The sequence below is a fragment of the Moschus berezovskii genome, chromosome 12, assembly GCF_049115385.1.
Source record: "Moschus berezovskii isolate FMDL1 chromosome 12, NW_MosBer_1.0, whole genome shotgun sequence".
Lineage (NCBI taxonomy): Eukaryota > Metazoa > Chordata > Mammalia > Artiodactyla > Moschidae > Moschus > Moschus berezovskii.
In genome coordinates this window covers 95,484,815-95,499,897 of record NC_142471.1, presented here as the reverse complement: position 1 = coordinate 95,499,897, position 15,083 = coordinate 95,484,815, and positions in this window count along the sequence as shown.

Below are 15,083 nucleotides of genomic sequence, written 5' to 3'. Positions count from 1 at the left end.
TTTACCTATGTTAAAGAATAAAATAGGAGAAGGCAATGGCAAGCCACTCCAGTACTCTTGCCTAGAAAATCCCATGGACGGAGGAGCCTGGTAGGCTGCAGTCCGTGGGGTCACTAAGGGTCGGACACGACTGAGCGACTTCACTTTCACCTTTCACTTTCACACATTGGAGAAGGAAATGGCAACCCACTCCAGTGTTCTCGCCTGGAGAATCCCAGGGACGGGGGAGCCTGGTGGGCTTCCGTCTATGGGGTCACACAGAGTCGGACAGGACTGAAGTGACTTAGCAGCAGTAGCAGTAGCAGCATGCGCTTCCATAAACAGCTCCCCTAGTTGGAAAAGTGACTCAAAGTGGCTTATCCCAAAGAGTGACGGGTGGTGGATATGTACCAGGACTGGCCTCACCCCGTGCCTCTCAACCTCGGTCTTTGACGCATCTAAAGAATTCTGCGTCCTGGTAACTGTGATGCCCGCATCCTTTACCACCCCAAGGAAAGCATGTATTCTCACTGGAGTAAAGGCACAAGTGAGAGAAGTATGAGAGAGGCCATCACTGTACTAACCATTGCCACCCTGTTCAGCTTAGGAATGGCTGGAGCCGGGACCGGCATAGCCTCCCTGGCTACCCAACATACAGGTATGACCTCCCTAAGGGCGGCCATAGATGAAGATTTAGAAAGAACAGAGACCTCTATTAGTCATCTAGAAAAATCTCTCACCTCCCTATCCGAAGTAGTACTCCAAAATAGAAGAGGGCTTGATTTGTTGTTCCTCCAACAAGGGGGGCTGTGTGCCGCGCTAGGAGAAGAATGCTGCTTTTATGCTGACCACACGGGAGTAGTGAAAGAATCCATGGCTAAGGTAAGAGAAGGATTAGACAAGAGAAAAAAAGAAAGAGAGGCGCAGGAGAACTGGTTTGAAGCTTGGTTTAATAAGTCTCCCTGGCTCACCACCCTAGTTTCTACCTTAGTTGGCCCAATTGTGTTGTTTCTGCTTATTATAACATTTGGCCCTTGTATTCTGCATAATCTTATTAAGTTTGTAAAAGATCGTGTTAATACCGTCCAACTCATGGTCTTGAGACAACAGTATGAAGGGTTACCCACTTCCAAAGACCCCTACAGCTGCCCTGCAAATGAGGAAGATTCCTCCATTTGAACAACAGAAAAGGGGGGAATGTAAGAATGGGTTAGCAAAAGAACGGCCATCTTAGAGGCCGGAAAAATCATCTTTACTGAGTACGTGACTTGAGGGAGGAAGAACTAGATAAAACCTGGAAGACAAGTTAATCTTAAGTACCAGGAAGGCAAGTTAATCTTAAATACCAAGAATGTGGGCGGCTTCAACACTGAAAATTAGATAAACAGGTCTGATAAACTTATCTCCTTAAGACCCCAGGAGAGAGATATGCACAGTTGTGTGTGTGTGTGTAAAGAAAATTCCTGTGAGTTAGGTAATTTAGAAATATCATGATTTGAAAATGCTATATAACCCCTTGGCTCTGAGTGCTCGGGGTCCTTGTTGAAACCCGCTGTGTCGGGCAGACACTTGGACCCCAGCTAGCTGGAAATAAACCTCGCTGTGTGTCTTGCAAAAAAAAAAAAAAAAGAATAAAATAACAGCACTCCTGTACAAATTCTTTCAGAAAATAAGAGCGGGGAACATTTTCCAATCCATTCTATGAGGCCAGCATAATTCTAATACAATAACCTAAAAATATACTACAATAAAAGAAAATCACAGAAAAAAATAAGTCACAATACATGCATATTTCCTTAACAAAATATTAGCATATATAAAGAAGGTAATATGACCATGTGAGAATTACCCCAAGAAGACATGGTTGGTTTAGAAAAGCAATAAGTTGCATTATTAACAGAATAAAAGAAAATCACGATTATTACAATAGACATTAAAAAAGCATTTGCTCATTTAACAAAATGCAACAATCATTCATGATTTTTAGAATCTCAGCAAACTAGGGATAGAAAGGAACATGTCCAATCTGCTAAAGAGATCAAAAAAACACCACCAACAACAACAAAAACAAAGAGTAACACCACCAAACATTAAAAGACTGACTACTTCCCCCCAGTGTGGGGAATAAGGCAATGAGCTCTGCTCTGCCCTCAGCACGCACACTCAGTCGTGATACTAGAAGTCCTAGCCACTGCAATCAGACAAGAAAAAGCAAAAAAACCATAGGGATTAGAGAAAATAAGTAAAGCTATCTATTTGCATATAATCTGACCACTTACAGAGACCATTCTTAGGAATTTATAAAATTATTAGAACTAAAAGATGAATTAGCAAGGTCCCAGAACACATGTTTAGAATACAATAAGCTATAATTTTATATCCTAGCAACAATTTCCTCATAGCTCAGTTGGTAAACAATCTGCCTTCAATGCAGGAGACCCAGGTTCGATTCCTGAGTTGGGAAGATCCCCTGAAGAAGGAAATGGCAACCCACTCCAGTACTCTTGCCTGGAGAATCCCATGGACAGAGGAGCCATGGGGTCACAAGAGTCAGACACGCAAGAGTCTTGCCACCACTACCACCAGCAACAACTGGAAAATTAAATTTTTTAAATTATTTTTGCAATAACATCAAAAAACAAAATACTTAGCAATAAATGCACTAAGTGCCTGCAATACCCATTCACGTAAAATATTCCTGAGCGACGTGAAAGTGAAAGTCGCTCATCTGTGTCTGACGCAGTCACTCAGTTGTGTCTGCAACCCAGAATTCTCCAGGCCAGGACACCGGAGCGGGGAGCCTTTCCCTTCTCCAGGGGATCTTCCCAACCCAGGGATCAAACCCAGGTCTCCTTCGTTACAAACGGATTCTTTACCAGCTGAGTCACCAGGGAAGCCCTGGCGGGTTTAAGTAATAAAGACATTAAGTAAGATATAAATAAGTGAAGAGACAACCCACGTTCACGACTTTGAAGACTTGATATTGTTAAGAATGTCAATCACCCCCAAAATTCCTCTATAAATTTAACATAATCCCAGTCAAAAGCACAGCTGGCTTATATGTGGAAATTTACAAGCTGATACTAAAATCTGTATGGAAATGCCAAAACAATTTTCAAATGCCAAAACAATTTTAGAAAAAGAAAATAATGTTGGCAGACTTGCTACCTGACTTCAATTCTTACTACAAAGCTCCAGTAATCAAGGCAGTGTGACACTGGCATAAAATACCAACCAACACATCAATGAAACAGGAGAGACAGAGCAAAAGTAGATTCAACACAGGCATGGAAAAGACCATCTGTGGAAAGGAAAGGCTTTACCGAACCGCCTCAGAGGAACCAGACATTCACACGAAAATACATTTCTCCACCCTTACCACATGCTGTAAACAAAAATTAATTCAAAACATATCACCAGCCTAAATGTAACAGCTTAAAGAATATGGCTGCCTGAAGAAAACATAGAACACCTTGGCAACTCAGGGGTCTGTCAAGCCAACCCGCCGTCAGGCACAGCACCGTCCTCTTCTGAAATTTCCTCTATGCCGGCTTCAAACACCGAGCTCCATCACGAGGATTCTGAGTGCCCCCACAGTCCTGCCCGGCTTCAGCCCCAGTGACCTGGAATGGACACAGGGATTGATAGCACTTTCACTCTGAGTCTAGGAAGATAATTCCTAATAACTCTATCGATCCTGCTCAAAATGGTTTCATTTTAGGGCAGCACTCACTGAACAGAAGGATGATGTCCAAAACTGCCAGGATGCTTGCTGACACTAATGTCATCTTTAAAAGAAATGGATGCCACAGAAAGCGTGCCGAGGAGCTGCTGCGCCTTTGGGCATCTGGGAGCAAGGACCAGACAAGGGGTTCGGCCAGAATCGCTGAGCAGTGAGTCTTTCCTGCTCACCCTGCCCAGCGTATGCCCACTCCTGGCTGGTCCCCAACCGGTGCACACACCCCCCGACCGTCCCCCGGGGAGGAGGGTCCTCTCCAAAGCCCAGGGCTCGTCCATCAGCCCTGGTCCCAGTGCCTCCCACCCGGGACATCTGGGGAGGAAACGGACCACGATGCAGCAGCTAGGAGTGAGGCCTGTGCAAAGCAAAGAGTCTTCCACACCTGAAAGGGCCGAGACGGGGCCACGGGTCCCCACCGCAGGCGGCACCACGTTCACCACCAGCAAGGGACAACTCTCCCACTCTGTGTTCAGTTATACGGGCCCACAAATCCCCTTTTGTGCCCAGGGCTCTTTTGGCAATTACAGCCCTAAGTCACTACGCTGTACATGACTATATTTAGAAATCTCGGAAATGAAAAGGCACTGATTTTAGGGGGAAAAAAAAGAGGAGGAAGAAGAAAGACCTAGAAAGATGGATCTAAAGGAAAACTGAGATGCAGGTGACATGCTGGGGGGGAAGACGGCCTGACCCACCACGGTCCCCGCACCCACCCGCACCCCGTGACCAACTCCAGCTTCCTGCGGCAGAGAGCATCCAGCCTGTGGTCACAGTGAGCGGACTAGGGGTCAGCCCAGGACATGGGGCAGGCTGACCTCCCGGAGGAGACCCAGCTCCGCCTTCTTTCCCGAGAGACGAGAATCAGAGCCAGGAAGAGGCCAGGAAATGTCCTTCCTGCCCGAGGCGGGGCTGGGGCGGAGGCCAGGCCAGGGGCGGGGCTGCAAGCAGGGTTCACGGCCGCCTGGTCTCTGGGGGCGCCCCGCGGCTGAGCCGGGACACCCCTTCCTGGCTGAGGCTGGCCTGGGTCAGCTCACCCAAAGCAGAGCTGTCCGGACTGGGGCCGCGAAGCCACGCTCAGGCGCAGGGACCGCCCGACCGACTCGGAGCGTCCCCGCGTGTGTTGCTGCGGTGCTTTCCACACAGAGATTTCAGGCCCCTGTGTCCGCCACCCCCCAGCCTGTGGACGCCCGCCTGACCGCGAACCTGCCGCCGTCCAGGCTCCAGAACAAGCTCAGGACATTCTGCATCCGTCCGGAGGCGCGGGCGCCGCCCCGGCCCAGAGCTTGCTCATGCCCTAGCTCCACTTGCGGAGGAGAGCGTGGGGTCCCTGCCCGGGTCACCAGGAGCCACCGTGCCGGGCCCGGGCGGGCGGGCTCAGGCCTGCGCTGTGCCGGGAGCGAGGCCCAGCGCCCCACCCGCGCCCGGAGCCCCCATGAGAGCCGCCGTGGGCACGGCCACATGGTGGGCTCTGCCAAAGCCCCGCTCTCCCTCCAGGGGCCCACAGACGGGCCAGAGGAGCCCTGTCCCCTCCTCCCAGTGCTGACCTGTGCTCCCCACCTCGGCCCTGGCCTCACGCTGCCAACCGTCCCGGCTGACAGATGGCAGGTCGGACCTGGCCTGTCCCTCTTGCAGCTAGCACTGTTGTCGGGCAGGTGGCCCCAGGCCTCGGACCCAGACGCTGGAGGCGACACTGGCCTCGGAGGCCCGGCCTTCAGAAGAGCCGCCAAGTTCCCTCTGTGTGGTCAGCATTGCAAATCCAGCCAGGCCCCTGCTGGCAGCGCTGCAGGAACCAGGGGGACAGGCTGGGAAGGCGGCCAGAGTCAGCGCGGCTGAGCCCAGCTGGGACAGAGGGCCCGGGCGGGCACACAGCCCCCTGCCCGGGGTGGATAGGGCAGAGGGGCAGGGTGCACACCTGCCCCACCCCGGGAGTGAAGCAGGCAGGGTGTGCAGCCCCCCACCCCGGGCGGGGAGGGGACGGGCAGAGGGCACAGTCCCCCACCCTGGGCGGAAGGGGCGGGGCGGGCAGGGGGCACAGCCCTGCCAGGTGGCCTCCATCCGCCCCGGCCCCGCTGGGATGCACCCGCGGCTGATGGAGTCCAACGGTGCATCCACAGAGGATAGTCACTGGCTTTTAAGGGCTTTTAATCCAGCCTCCCTGTCTTCCCAGGGCTTCATGCGTTAATTTACCAAGCTGTCCTTGTGTCAAGTTGCATCTCTTTCTAATGAGGTGAAACTGAGTGATTCTCTGAATGTAAATTAGATGGTCTTTCAAGGCAGCCGAGTTCTCCCCCTGCGTGGAGCCCACCCCCACTTGGTAGCCACTCTCACCCCTCCCCTGGGTGTCGCTGCACCAGCTCCACCGGGAGGCTGGGGGAGGATTTCTAAACCAACACTTGGTCACATTCCCCACTGCATGTGGCTACCTGTTACACGTGGCTTTCTGCTTCCATATGGCCTTCCCTGGTGGTTCAGACGGTAAAGAATCTGTCTGCAAAGCAGGAGACCCAGGTTCGATCCCTGGGTTGGGAAGATCCCCTAGAGAAGGGAATGTCAATCCACTCCAGTATTCCTGCCTGGAGGATTCCATAGACAGAGGAGCCTGGTGGGCTACAGTCCGTGGGGTCGCAGAGTCGGACACAACTGAGAGACTAACAGTTTCTTTGGGCTTCCCAGGTGGGAAGTGGTTAAGAACCTGCCTGCCAATGCAGGAAACATAGAGACCTGGGTTCAATCCCTGGGTCAGTACGATCCCCTGGAGGAGGGAATGGCTACCACACCAGTATTCTTGCCTGGAGAATCACATGGACAGAGGAGCCTGCAGGCTGCAGTCCACGGGGCTGCAAAGAGTCAGACACGACTGAGCGACTGAGCAGCAGCAGCAAGGGCCTCCCTGCCACCTGCTCCCAAGGCCTGTGGCCCCCAGAGGACGTGTCTGCTGTGTGCGCTTCAATCATACAACACGGGAGAGACACAGAGATGCTGTGGCCAAGAAGATGAGCCCACGTCCTGAACCCAGGAGCCGGGGACTGGGATCTCACCTAGAAAAAGGATCTTTGTAGATATAAATAATTAAGGACCTCAGGAGAGGTCACCCTGGATTTACGGTGGCCCTAAACTCAGAGAAGTGCACTTAATAAGAGACGAAGAGGGGACAGAGACTCAGAGGGAAGAAAACCTCATGAAGATGGAAGGGAGCCTGCAGTCACGCGCCTACAAGGGATTTCCCTGCTGGACCAGTGGTTAAGACTCCTCCTCTCAATGCTGGGGACTGGGGTTCGATCCCCGGTCCAGGAAGATCCCACATGCTGCAGAGCAGTTGAGCCCGGGTGCCACAACTACTGAAGCCTGTGCGCCCCAGGGCCCGTGTCTGCAACAAGAGCAGCCCCTGCAATGCAAAGCCCCCACTCGCCGCAATGAGAGAAAGCCTGTGCAACAGCAAAGACCCAGCACAGCCAGAAAACGTGAATAAGTAAAGATGCACCTGCTAGCCAGGAGTCACAGAGGACCACGGGAGCCCCCAGATGCCGGAAGAGGCAACAAGGATCCTTCCATAGGGACCCCCGCAGCGAGCATAGCACGAGGTGCTGACACCTTGATTTTGGATTTCCAGCCTCCGGAATTGTCAGAGAACACATTTCTGTTGCTTCAGGCCACCCAATGTGTAGTAAACAGTTACAGCAGCCCCAGGAAACAGAGCCGGGAGGTAGGGCTCCCAGCTCTCATTTCTGGGAAAATGCCCCAAAGAAATGTCTTTAAATTATTATCCCAGTAACGACTCCCTCTGGGAATCTGGAAAGTCCTATACACACTGATTTTGTTATTGACGAGAAGGTGGAGTTTTGAGGCTCAGTGACTGACCTCTGTCTTCAGGGGCTGCCCGAGTTACAAACGAGGAGCTATTGAATTGAAAGTCTGAGGATTTAGAATAAAAAAAAAGGCATGTTTGGTAAAATCCTTTCCCTATTAACTACAATGAAAGTACCAAAGACCTTGAGGGCTCAGAGGACAAGAAAGTTTTGGTTGGCTACCCAGCAGGGCCCTGCTCATCCAGGAGGAATGTGTCCCTGAGATGATTCTCACCTACACATCACCTGGAGATCAAGTGAAAATAAAGCTTCCTTCCAGAAGAGCAAGGAAGTACAGGGGGCCTTTTTCTCTCTATGCAAAAAGGAAGGTGATCTTGTTTCCAGGAAAGAGGAGATGGCCACGGCACACAAAATCCACGTGTGCATCCCCTGCCCTAACAAGTGAGGGCTGTGGGCTCAGAGTAACATCATGGCCAATCCCGACATGGCAAAGCCAGGGGTCAGCTTCATCCATCGAGGCTCCAGGGGCATCCAGACTTCACTTTTGAGAAACCGTTCCCAGGAGCCCAAACTTGCAACTGGCAGGTGTGTCTACAAAGACCTCCTTTACGGGAATGAAAAGCAAAATGTGAAGGAGTTGAATGTGTGCTCCCAAAGGCTCAGGTCTACTAACATCTCTTCACAAAACTCAAGTTTTGTTGATTTCAAGTGATCTAAAAATAACCCTGCTTCCCCCATGAAAACAGGCATCTTTCAAATGATACTCCAAATTATCTATAAAGTAATTGCACAGAAACAGATGAGCCCCAACCACTCTTAAGCTTGCTTTCTGAGTAAGAATTCAAAGGAAAAGTAATTAAAATCGATATGATTCTTGGGGGTTAGTAATGGCCCCACTTTCTGCGGTTAGGAGGGAGAATATTTCTGGGCCTTTTGGTTGAAAGGCCACTGACATCATGCAAACCCAGCAGCCTCTTCTAAGAATATGAAAGGATCCCTCCCCAGCCTGTTCACAAGCAGGGCCTCCTTTCATCCGGGCAAAGTCAGTTCTCATCAAAAGGATTCCTGCTCCCATGGGTCTGGGGTAATTATGCTGTATTGGCAGTACTCACTCACCATATTACACAGTTTCAAAAAATTATCGATTCCAACCACATTTGCATTTAAAAGTTCAAGACACCCTTGCAGACCCGGCCGTGAAGATTCTTCTTCCTGGAACTCTGATTTCCTGAGCTCAATGCTTTCTCCAGAGGTTTTATATGTGGTGGGGGTGTTTTCCTTTGCCCCACAGGATGGGGAAGGCTTCCTTTTTGCCAAATACAAAAGAAAGGCTCCTTGGTATTACCAGGCTCTTGAAAAAAATCAAGATTTTGTGAAAACCCAGTGATTCCCAAAAGCCTACTTTGAAAAAAAAATGTCACATATGAGATGTAATTCTAGTCAGTGTGACCAATATTTCACTAAATGGTCAAATTTACACATTCAAGTACATACAGTTTCCTAAAAACATCTATTTTTATTTCATTATTGGGAAAAAAACCTCTTTACCAGTTGCTTTCAAGTAGGTATAACAAATTTTTTTTGAACCGGTGGGAAATCTTCAAATTTGGAGGATGAACTGAAAGTTGGGGGCAGTCTTTGGTGACAGGGTATGATCAGCCAGGAGGGTGAGCGGAAGGCAGGACACACAGTTGGCCCACGTCAAAGTGGTCCCCCCAGCAGGCTATAACCAAGAGCCCATGGTGTCCCAGCTCTGGGGAGAGAAGGGGTCTTGACATTGAACCTCCACCGGGATAGGAGATGAGCAAGGTCCCCTCCTTCAGTGCCCTGGGGGAACACTCAGCCTTTACTGTGTCCCCCACGAGGAAGGAGGTCCACCCAGAGAACCCAGGCCAGCAGCAGAGACTCCAGGACAAGCCCCAGAGGGGGCATTTCCGACATTGTGCAGCACTCCAGACTGGCTCGGCTGAAGATCCAGATGGGCCAGGGGTGCAGTTTTCTGGAGGGATATTTTTGTGTCAAGCTTCCTGGGTGGCACCAGTGGTAAAGAACCCACCTGCCAATGCAGGAGAGACCCTTAGGTCTCTGGTTTTAGTTCCTGGGTTGGGAAGATCCCCGGAGAAGGAAATGGCAACCCACTCCAGTATTCCTGCCCGGGAAATCCCATGGACAGAGGAGCCTGTTGGGCTACAGTCTAGGGAATCACAGAGTCGGACATGACCGAAGCACCTTAGCACGCGCGCACAGATATAGCACATGAATTTCTCCCCAATAAACAAAACAAACAAAACTGCTCATTTTAAACAGGCACCCGTCCTCCTAAAACAGAAGATTCACCACATCTTAGTTCAGGTTCCCCGGGAGCTGAGCTTAGGGTACAGGTCTGAGCGCAGTAGCAGATGGGACAGGACTGCAGGGAGCACTGGTGGGGAGGAGGGAGAGGGACAGGGAACTGGGAACAGGAGTGCCCCGTACAAGCAGCTGAAGGAGGAGGGGAAAGCCCCAGCATGGTTCACGGCCGCTCGGCCCGGCCAGCGCATTCAAGTCGACCTGGGTGGCAACAGCCGTGCGGCCGCGGTCTCCACTCAGCATCCTGCCAGCACTCACAGAGCCTTCCGGCCTGCGGTTCCCACAGCTCTGAGCTCTGGGGCAGGGTGGAGTCAGGTGGGATGGAGGTCTTGATCCCCACATGGGACATATGCTCGCCAGAAGACACCCAGGGTCCCTGACTCAGGGTTGCCAGCTGATGCCTGGGCACTTCAGGCTCCTTACGTTCAGGCGAGAACAGGAGACCTGGGTCTCTCAGGGGTGACTGGTCCCGATCCCTGGAAACAAGCCTTCGTCACACAGGAGGGACATACGGAGCCCAGGGGACACTCCTGGGCGCCCTCGGAGCTCCCTGGAACATCAGCTGCTGTGGTACCTGGATAAACACAGCAACTGTACCCTGAGGAGGGCCTGGTGACCAAGCTCAGACCCCAGGACTGAGGCCCGGCCATGCACCGCACGGACGCCCTGGATCGCAGGTGCTGCCTGAGGGTGCGGAGAGGCCAGAAAGGAAAACCCGACTGGGTTGTCAGAACATGCATATTTTGTTAGGAAAAACAGTGTCAAGCGACTGCTTCTGGAAATAGACCACGTTGATTCGGTGTTTCCTAAGAACTTCCGGGGCCAGGCTCACGGGGGAGGGATCAGGGTGATGCAGGAGAAGCCTCCATCTCTGATTGTAGCTTCACCTCCACGAGCTGGCTTTGCACCGACCTGAACGCGCTAAGGGGCTGGCCCCACTCTCCCCACTTTTGAGAGGAGAAGACAAGGCTCAGAGGTTGAGGAAGAGCCCTTCACAAGTCAGATAAAGACAATACTCTCTGTCATCATTTACACATGAAACCCAAGAAAGCCAAGCTCGTGGAAACACAGTGAAACAGTGGTCACCAGGGCTGGAGGGGGCCGGCAGGAACGGAAGGTCAAGGGTGCAGACTTCCAGTTATAAGATGGACGAGTACTGGGGATCTAACGGACAGCGTGGTGACGACGGTTCCTAACACTGTTATATGCGAGGGGCTTCCCCAGTGGCTCAGCTGGTAAAGCACTGGCCTCCCAGTGCCGGAGATGCGAGACTCGGGTTCACTCCCTTGAGTCGGGAAGATCCCCTGGAGAAGGAAAAGGCAACCTGCTCTAGTATTCTTGCCTGGGGAATTTCACAGACGGAGCCTGGTGGGCCAAAGTCCATGGGGTCACAAAGAGTTGGACATGACTGAAGCGACTCAGCACGCACAAATGCGTAGTTGAAAGTAGCTAGGGGCGGGCATGCGTGCTAAGTCGCATCAGTCGTGTCCAACTCTTCGCAACTCTATGGATCGTAGCCCGCCAGGCTCCTCTGTCCTTGGGGATTCTCCAGGCAAGAATGCCGGAGTAGGTTGCCATGCCTTCCTCCAGGGGACCTTCCTGACCGAGGGATGGAACCCCTGTCTCATGTCTCCTGCGTTGGCATGCGGGCTCTTTACCACTAGTGCCACCTGCTAGGACAGTAGATCCTCAATGTTCTCACCACACACACACACACACAAACTGCAATCGTGATATGACGGAGCTGTCAGCTACACCCATGGTGGCATCATGTTTGCAGGATGTAAGCATCTCAAATGAACACATCATACACCTTAAACTCACACAACATCAGAAGTCAACTGTACCCAAATAAAGCTGGGGAAAAAATGACCCAGCCCATTTGGACAGGCGGCATCAGCAGTTTTCCATGAACAGGTCTGACCTTAAGACGAAGATTCAGTCACCGAGCCTCCCAGACCAGAACAATCAGAGTAACTGCATTAAAAATATCCAACACTGGCCATTGTTTAAAGCGAGCCCCCTTGACATCTGGACGCGAATCTCTCCCGGGGTAACCCTGAGAGCCATGAAGCCGGGGACCCGCGCCTGCGAGCACTCAGACTCTGTTGCTCGGCTGGAAGGACATGGGAACACTGTGGATGTGGGGGGATTTGGGGAAAGCGATTATATTTTCAAGCATCTCTCTGGGAAACCATCAAAACTCCATATGTCACAGGAATAAACGTGATTTAAGGTTGTCGAGAAGTACTCTCAGCCTTTCTCCGGGAAGCCCCTGAGCGCCCCGCGAGAGGACGGGGGACAGAGAGGTTTCTCTCTGGCGTCACACAAGGGTCTGGAGCCAAGTGACCCCACGGGCAATTCCAGGACAGGGGGCTGCCTGCATCACCAGCCACACCTGCAAACTCTCCAGAAATAGTGTTCCGAAAACAGTTAGCAGTTTGGAATTTAACAGCCTTACACGGCATTCCCTCATCAGTTTCATGCATATTCGTTAGACTTTTCTCTGAGTTAGAGACAATAGGATCCTGAAAAGCAGCTTTATTTTGGACATTTCGTCACAGTCATTTAATGTTAAATTAAAGTTTGAAACCCTGCACGATTCACAAGGTTTGCTTCCACCTTAATGCTGCTGCTGATGCTTAGTCACTTCAGTCACGTCCGACTCTTTGGGGCCCCAAGGACTGTAGCCCACCTGGCTCCTCTGTCCATGGGATTCTCCAGGCAAGTGGGTTGCCATGCCCTCTTCCAGGGGATCTTCCCGACCCAGGGATCAAAGCTGAGTCTCCTGCATGGCAGGCAGATTCTCTATCACTGAGCCACCAGAGAAGCCCTCCACCTTAACAACATCCCCTATTTTCAGCTGCCATCTGCTTACTGTGAGAACAGGAGCAGCAAAAACACCGATTCCTCCAGGAGCCTGACTCCACACCGTTCCATTTTAGGCTTCAACATAGAAAGTAATCACTTCTAATAAGTAATAGTTAAAGCCAATGACACATTTGCTATGAAAATCACACCAACTCTACTCTGAAGCAGGAAGAACAAAATTAAACTTCAATTCAAAGACAAAGTGCACACAGGCCTTTCCAGAGCTGCACCAACACATTCAAACAGCTCTGCACGCGCCCCTTCCTTCATGCTGCTCGCCCCTGGACAGCGTGAAGATGTCAGGGTGGACGATCCCGAGTCCAGATTCTGATGCACAGGGAACGTGATGACAAACAGCTCCAGCGGTGACCCCAATGAACAGGAATTGCTGTTAAGATTATAATAAATACCTAGGAATATAATTGGGCTCCTCTGGTGGCTCAGTGGTAAAGAATCTGCCTGCAATGCAGGAGACACAGGTTAGATCCCTGGGTTGGGAAGATCCCCTGGAGGAGGGCATGGCAACCCACTCCAGTATTCTTGCCTGGAGAATCCCATGGACAGAGGAGCCTGGCAGGCTGCGGTCCACAGGGTCACAAAGAGTCAGACACGACTGAAGTGACTAAGCAGCAGCAGCAGAGTTCCCATAAGAAACGAGGACACTGAGGCTCAGAGTGGGCAGGGACCTGTCCGCAGCCACACAGACAGCGACTCGAAGCCACTGCCCCATGCAGGGTGCGACGTGCAGACTGACTGCGCTGAGGGCCGAACTCGGAGCTGCCTCCTGCGTCTTCTCTTTGCTCGCTGCAGTGGGGGCTCTGGCCGCCCCACGCCGCTGCCCAGGGGTCCACCAAGGCCTTGGTCTCCTCGGTCCCCCTGCAGAGAGGACCACTTCCCCTTCCCCAGCCCCGAGTCCTCTCAAACTGCAGCCTCCCAGCCCCCCTCTCTTGGCCAGTTCGTTTCGTCACCGACCTGTGCCCTGACCCTGGGGTCGCTCACTCATCTGGCCTGACTCCCACAGCCCATGAGGTCCCGTGACGGTGCACTCAGCCACCCCCGGGTCCCGGGTCCCCGGGTCCCCGTGTCCAGCCCCAGCCAGGCCCAGGTGGTCAACAGGGACAGAAGGCGAGACACAGCAGGGCAGCGGAGACCCACAAATCCACGGCCTTCTCGTCCCGCAACGGGAAGGAAGGGGCTGGAAACAGACAACACAGTGCTCCCCAAACAGTAACCATGACAACCAGTCGCGCGAGGGGGCTCTTACTTCTCCGAGTTTTACAAGGCGCATAGCACGGCTCTTTCACGGACCCTGGCATTAATTACACTCACAGGATGGAGTACTCTAAAACCACGAGGCTGATTCACCCGTGGGGCTCTGCTCAGTTCATACGCATTCCCCAGAAACGTCTGAGGAAGTAATTAGAAAGGTTCCCACTTGTGTTCCTTTATCATTTAACAGTTGATAAGACACTATATTAAGGTCAAAACATCAGTTTAAACAACAGAAAGGAGCAGGAAGAGGAGGGTGTCATCGAGTTTTAGGAAGAACAGAATCTCAACCTGAAACCAGCAAGGAATTTCCTAAATAGTAAAGACAGACACTCGGCAAAACACATGAAGAGGGAAAAATATTTTGACTTGAGTCTCAAGAACTATATAGCAGATGGTGACACAAGATCTGTTTAATCTTTCGAGGTCCCGTTAATTCAAAACTAAAGCTGATCCCGATACTCCATCGCTGAAGAGTCCTTACCTCTCAGCAGCATTTATTTCCCCAAAATATCTTCACTGGATTCTGAACAAATAAACCCATGAATGCTATTTAAACTTTGTCTTGAGAGTCAGCCCATCAAGGTTTTCTGCAAGAAAAGGAGATGTATTCAGTTTCACCATGAACTCAGTACCATGACGGAGCCACGCCAGTGCAATACGCTGTCTGGGGTCACATATATCACAAGGGTGGACTGCAGTGTCCCCGCGCTGCCCTCAGCAGCCTCACCCCGCGCGGCCCTCAGCAGCCTCACCCCACACGGGAGGCACCCACCGCGGACTTCTGATTAGCTGGGGCCCACCCAAACGACTACTGTTTCCTCAGATGCTGCCCAAGCTCCCCATGACGACAGCAATGCAGGAATAAGGGGGAATAGCCCCGCAAGGACAAAGAGGAGAAAGAAAGCACGGCTATCAGTGAGGTCAGAGCAGCGAGCAGCTGTGAGCAGGCGACGCAGGTGGCGGGGGGAGTAGGGCTTGGGAATTCCTGGAAAGGGAACCAGAGCGCCAGCTACTCTGAGGGTGAGCCCAGCGAGACTGTGGGCAGCAGCCACTGTGAACCCGGATCC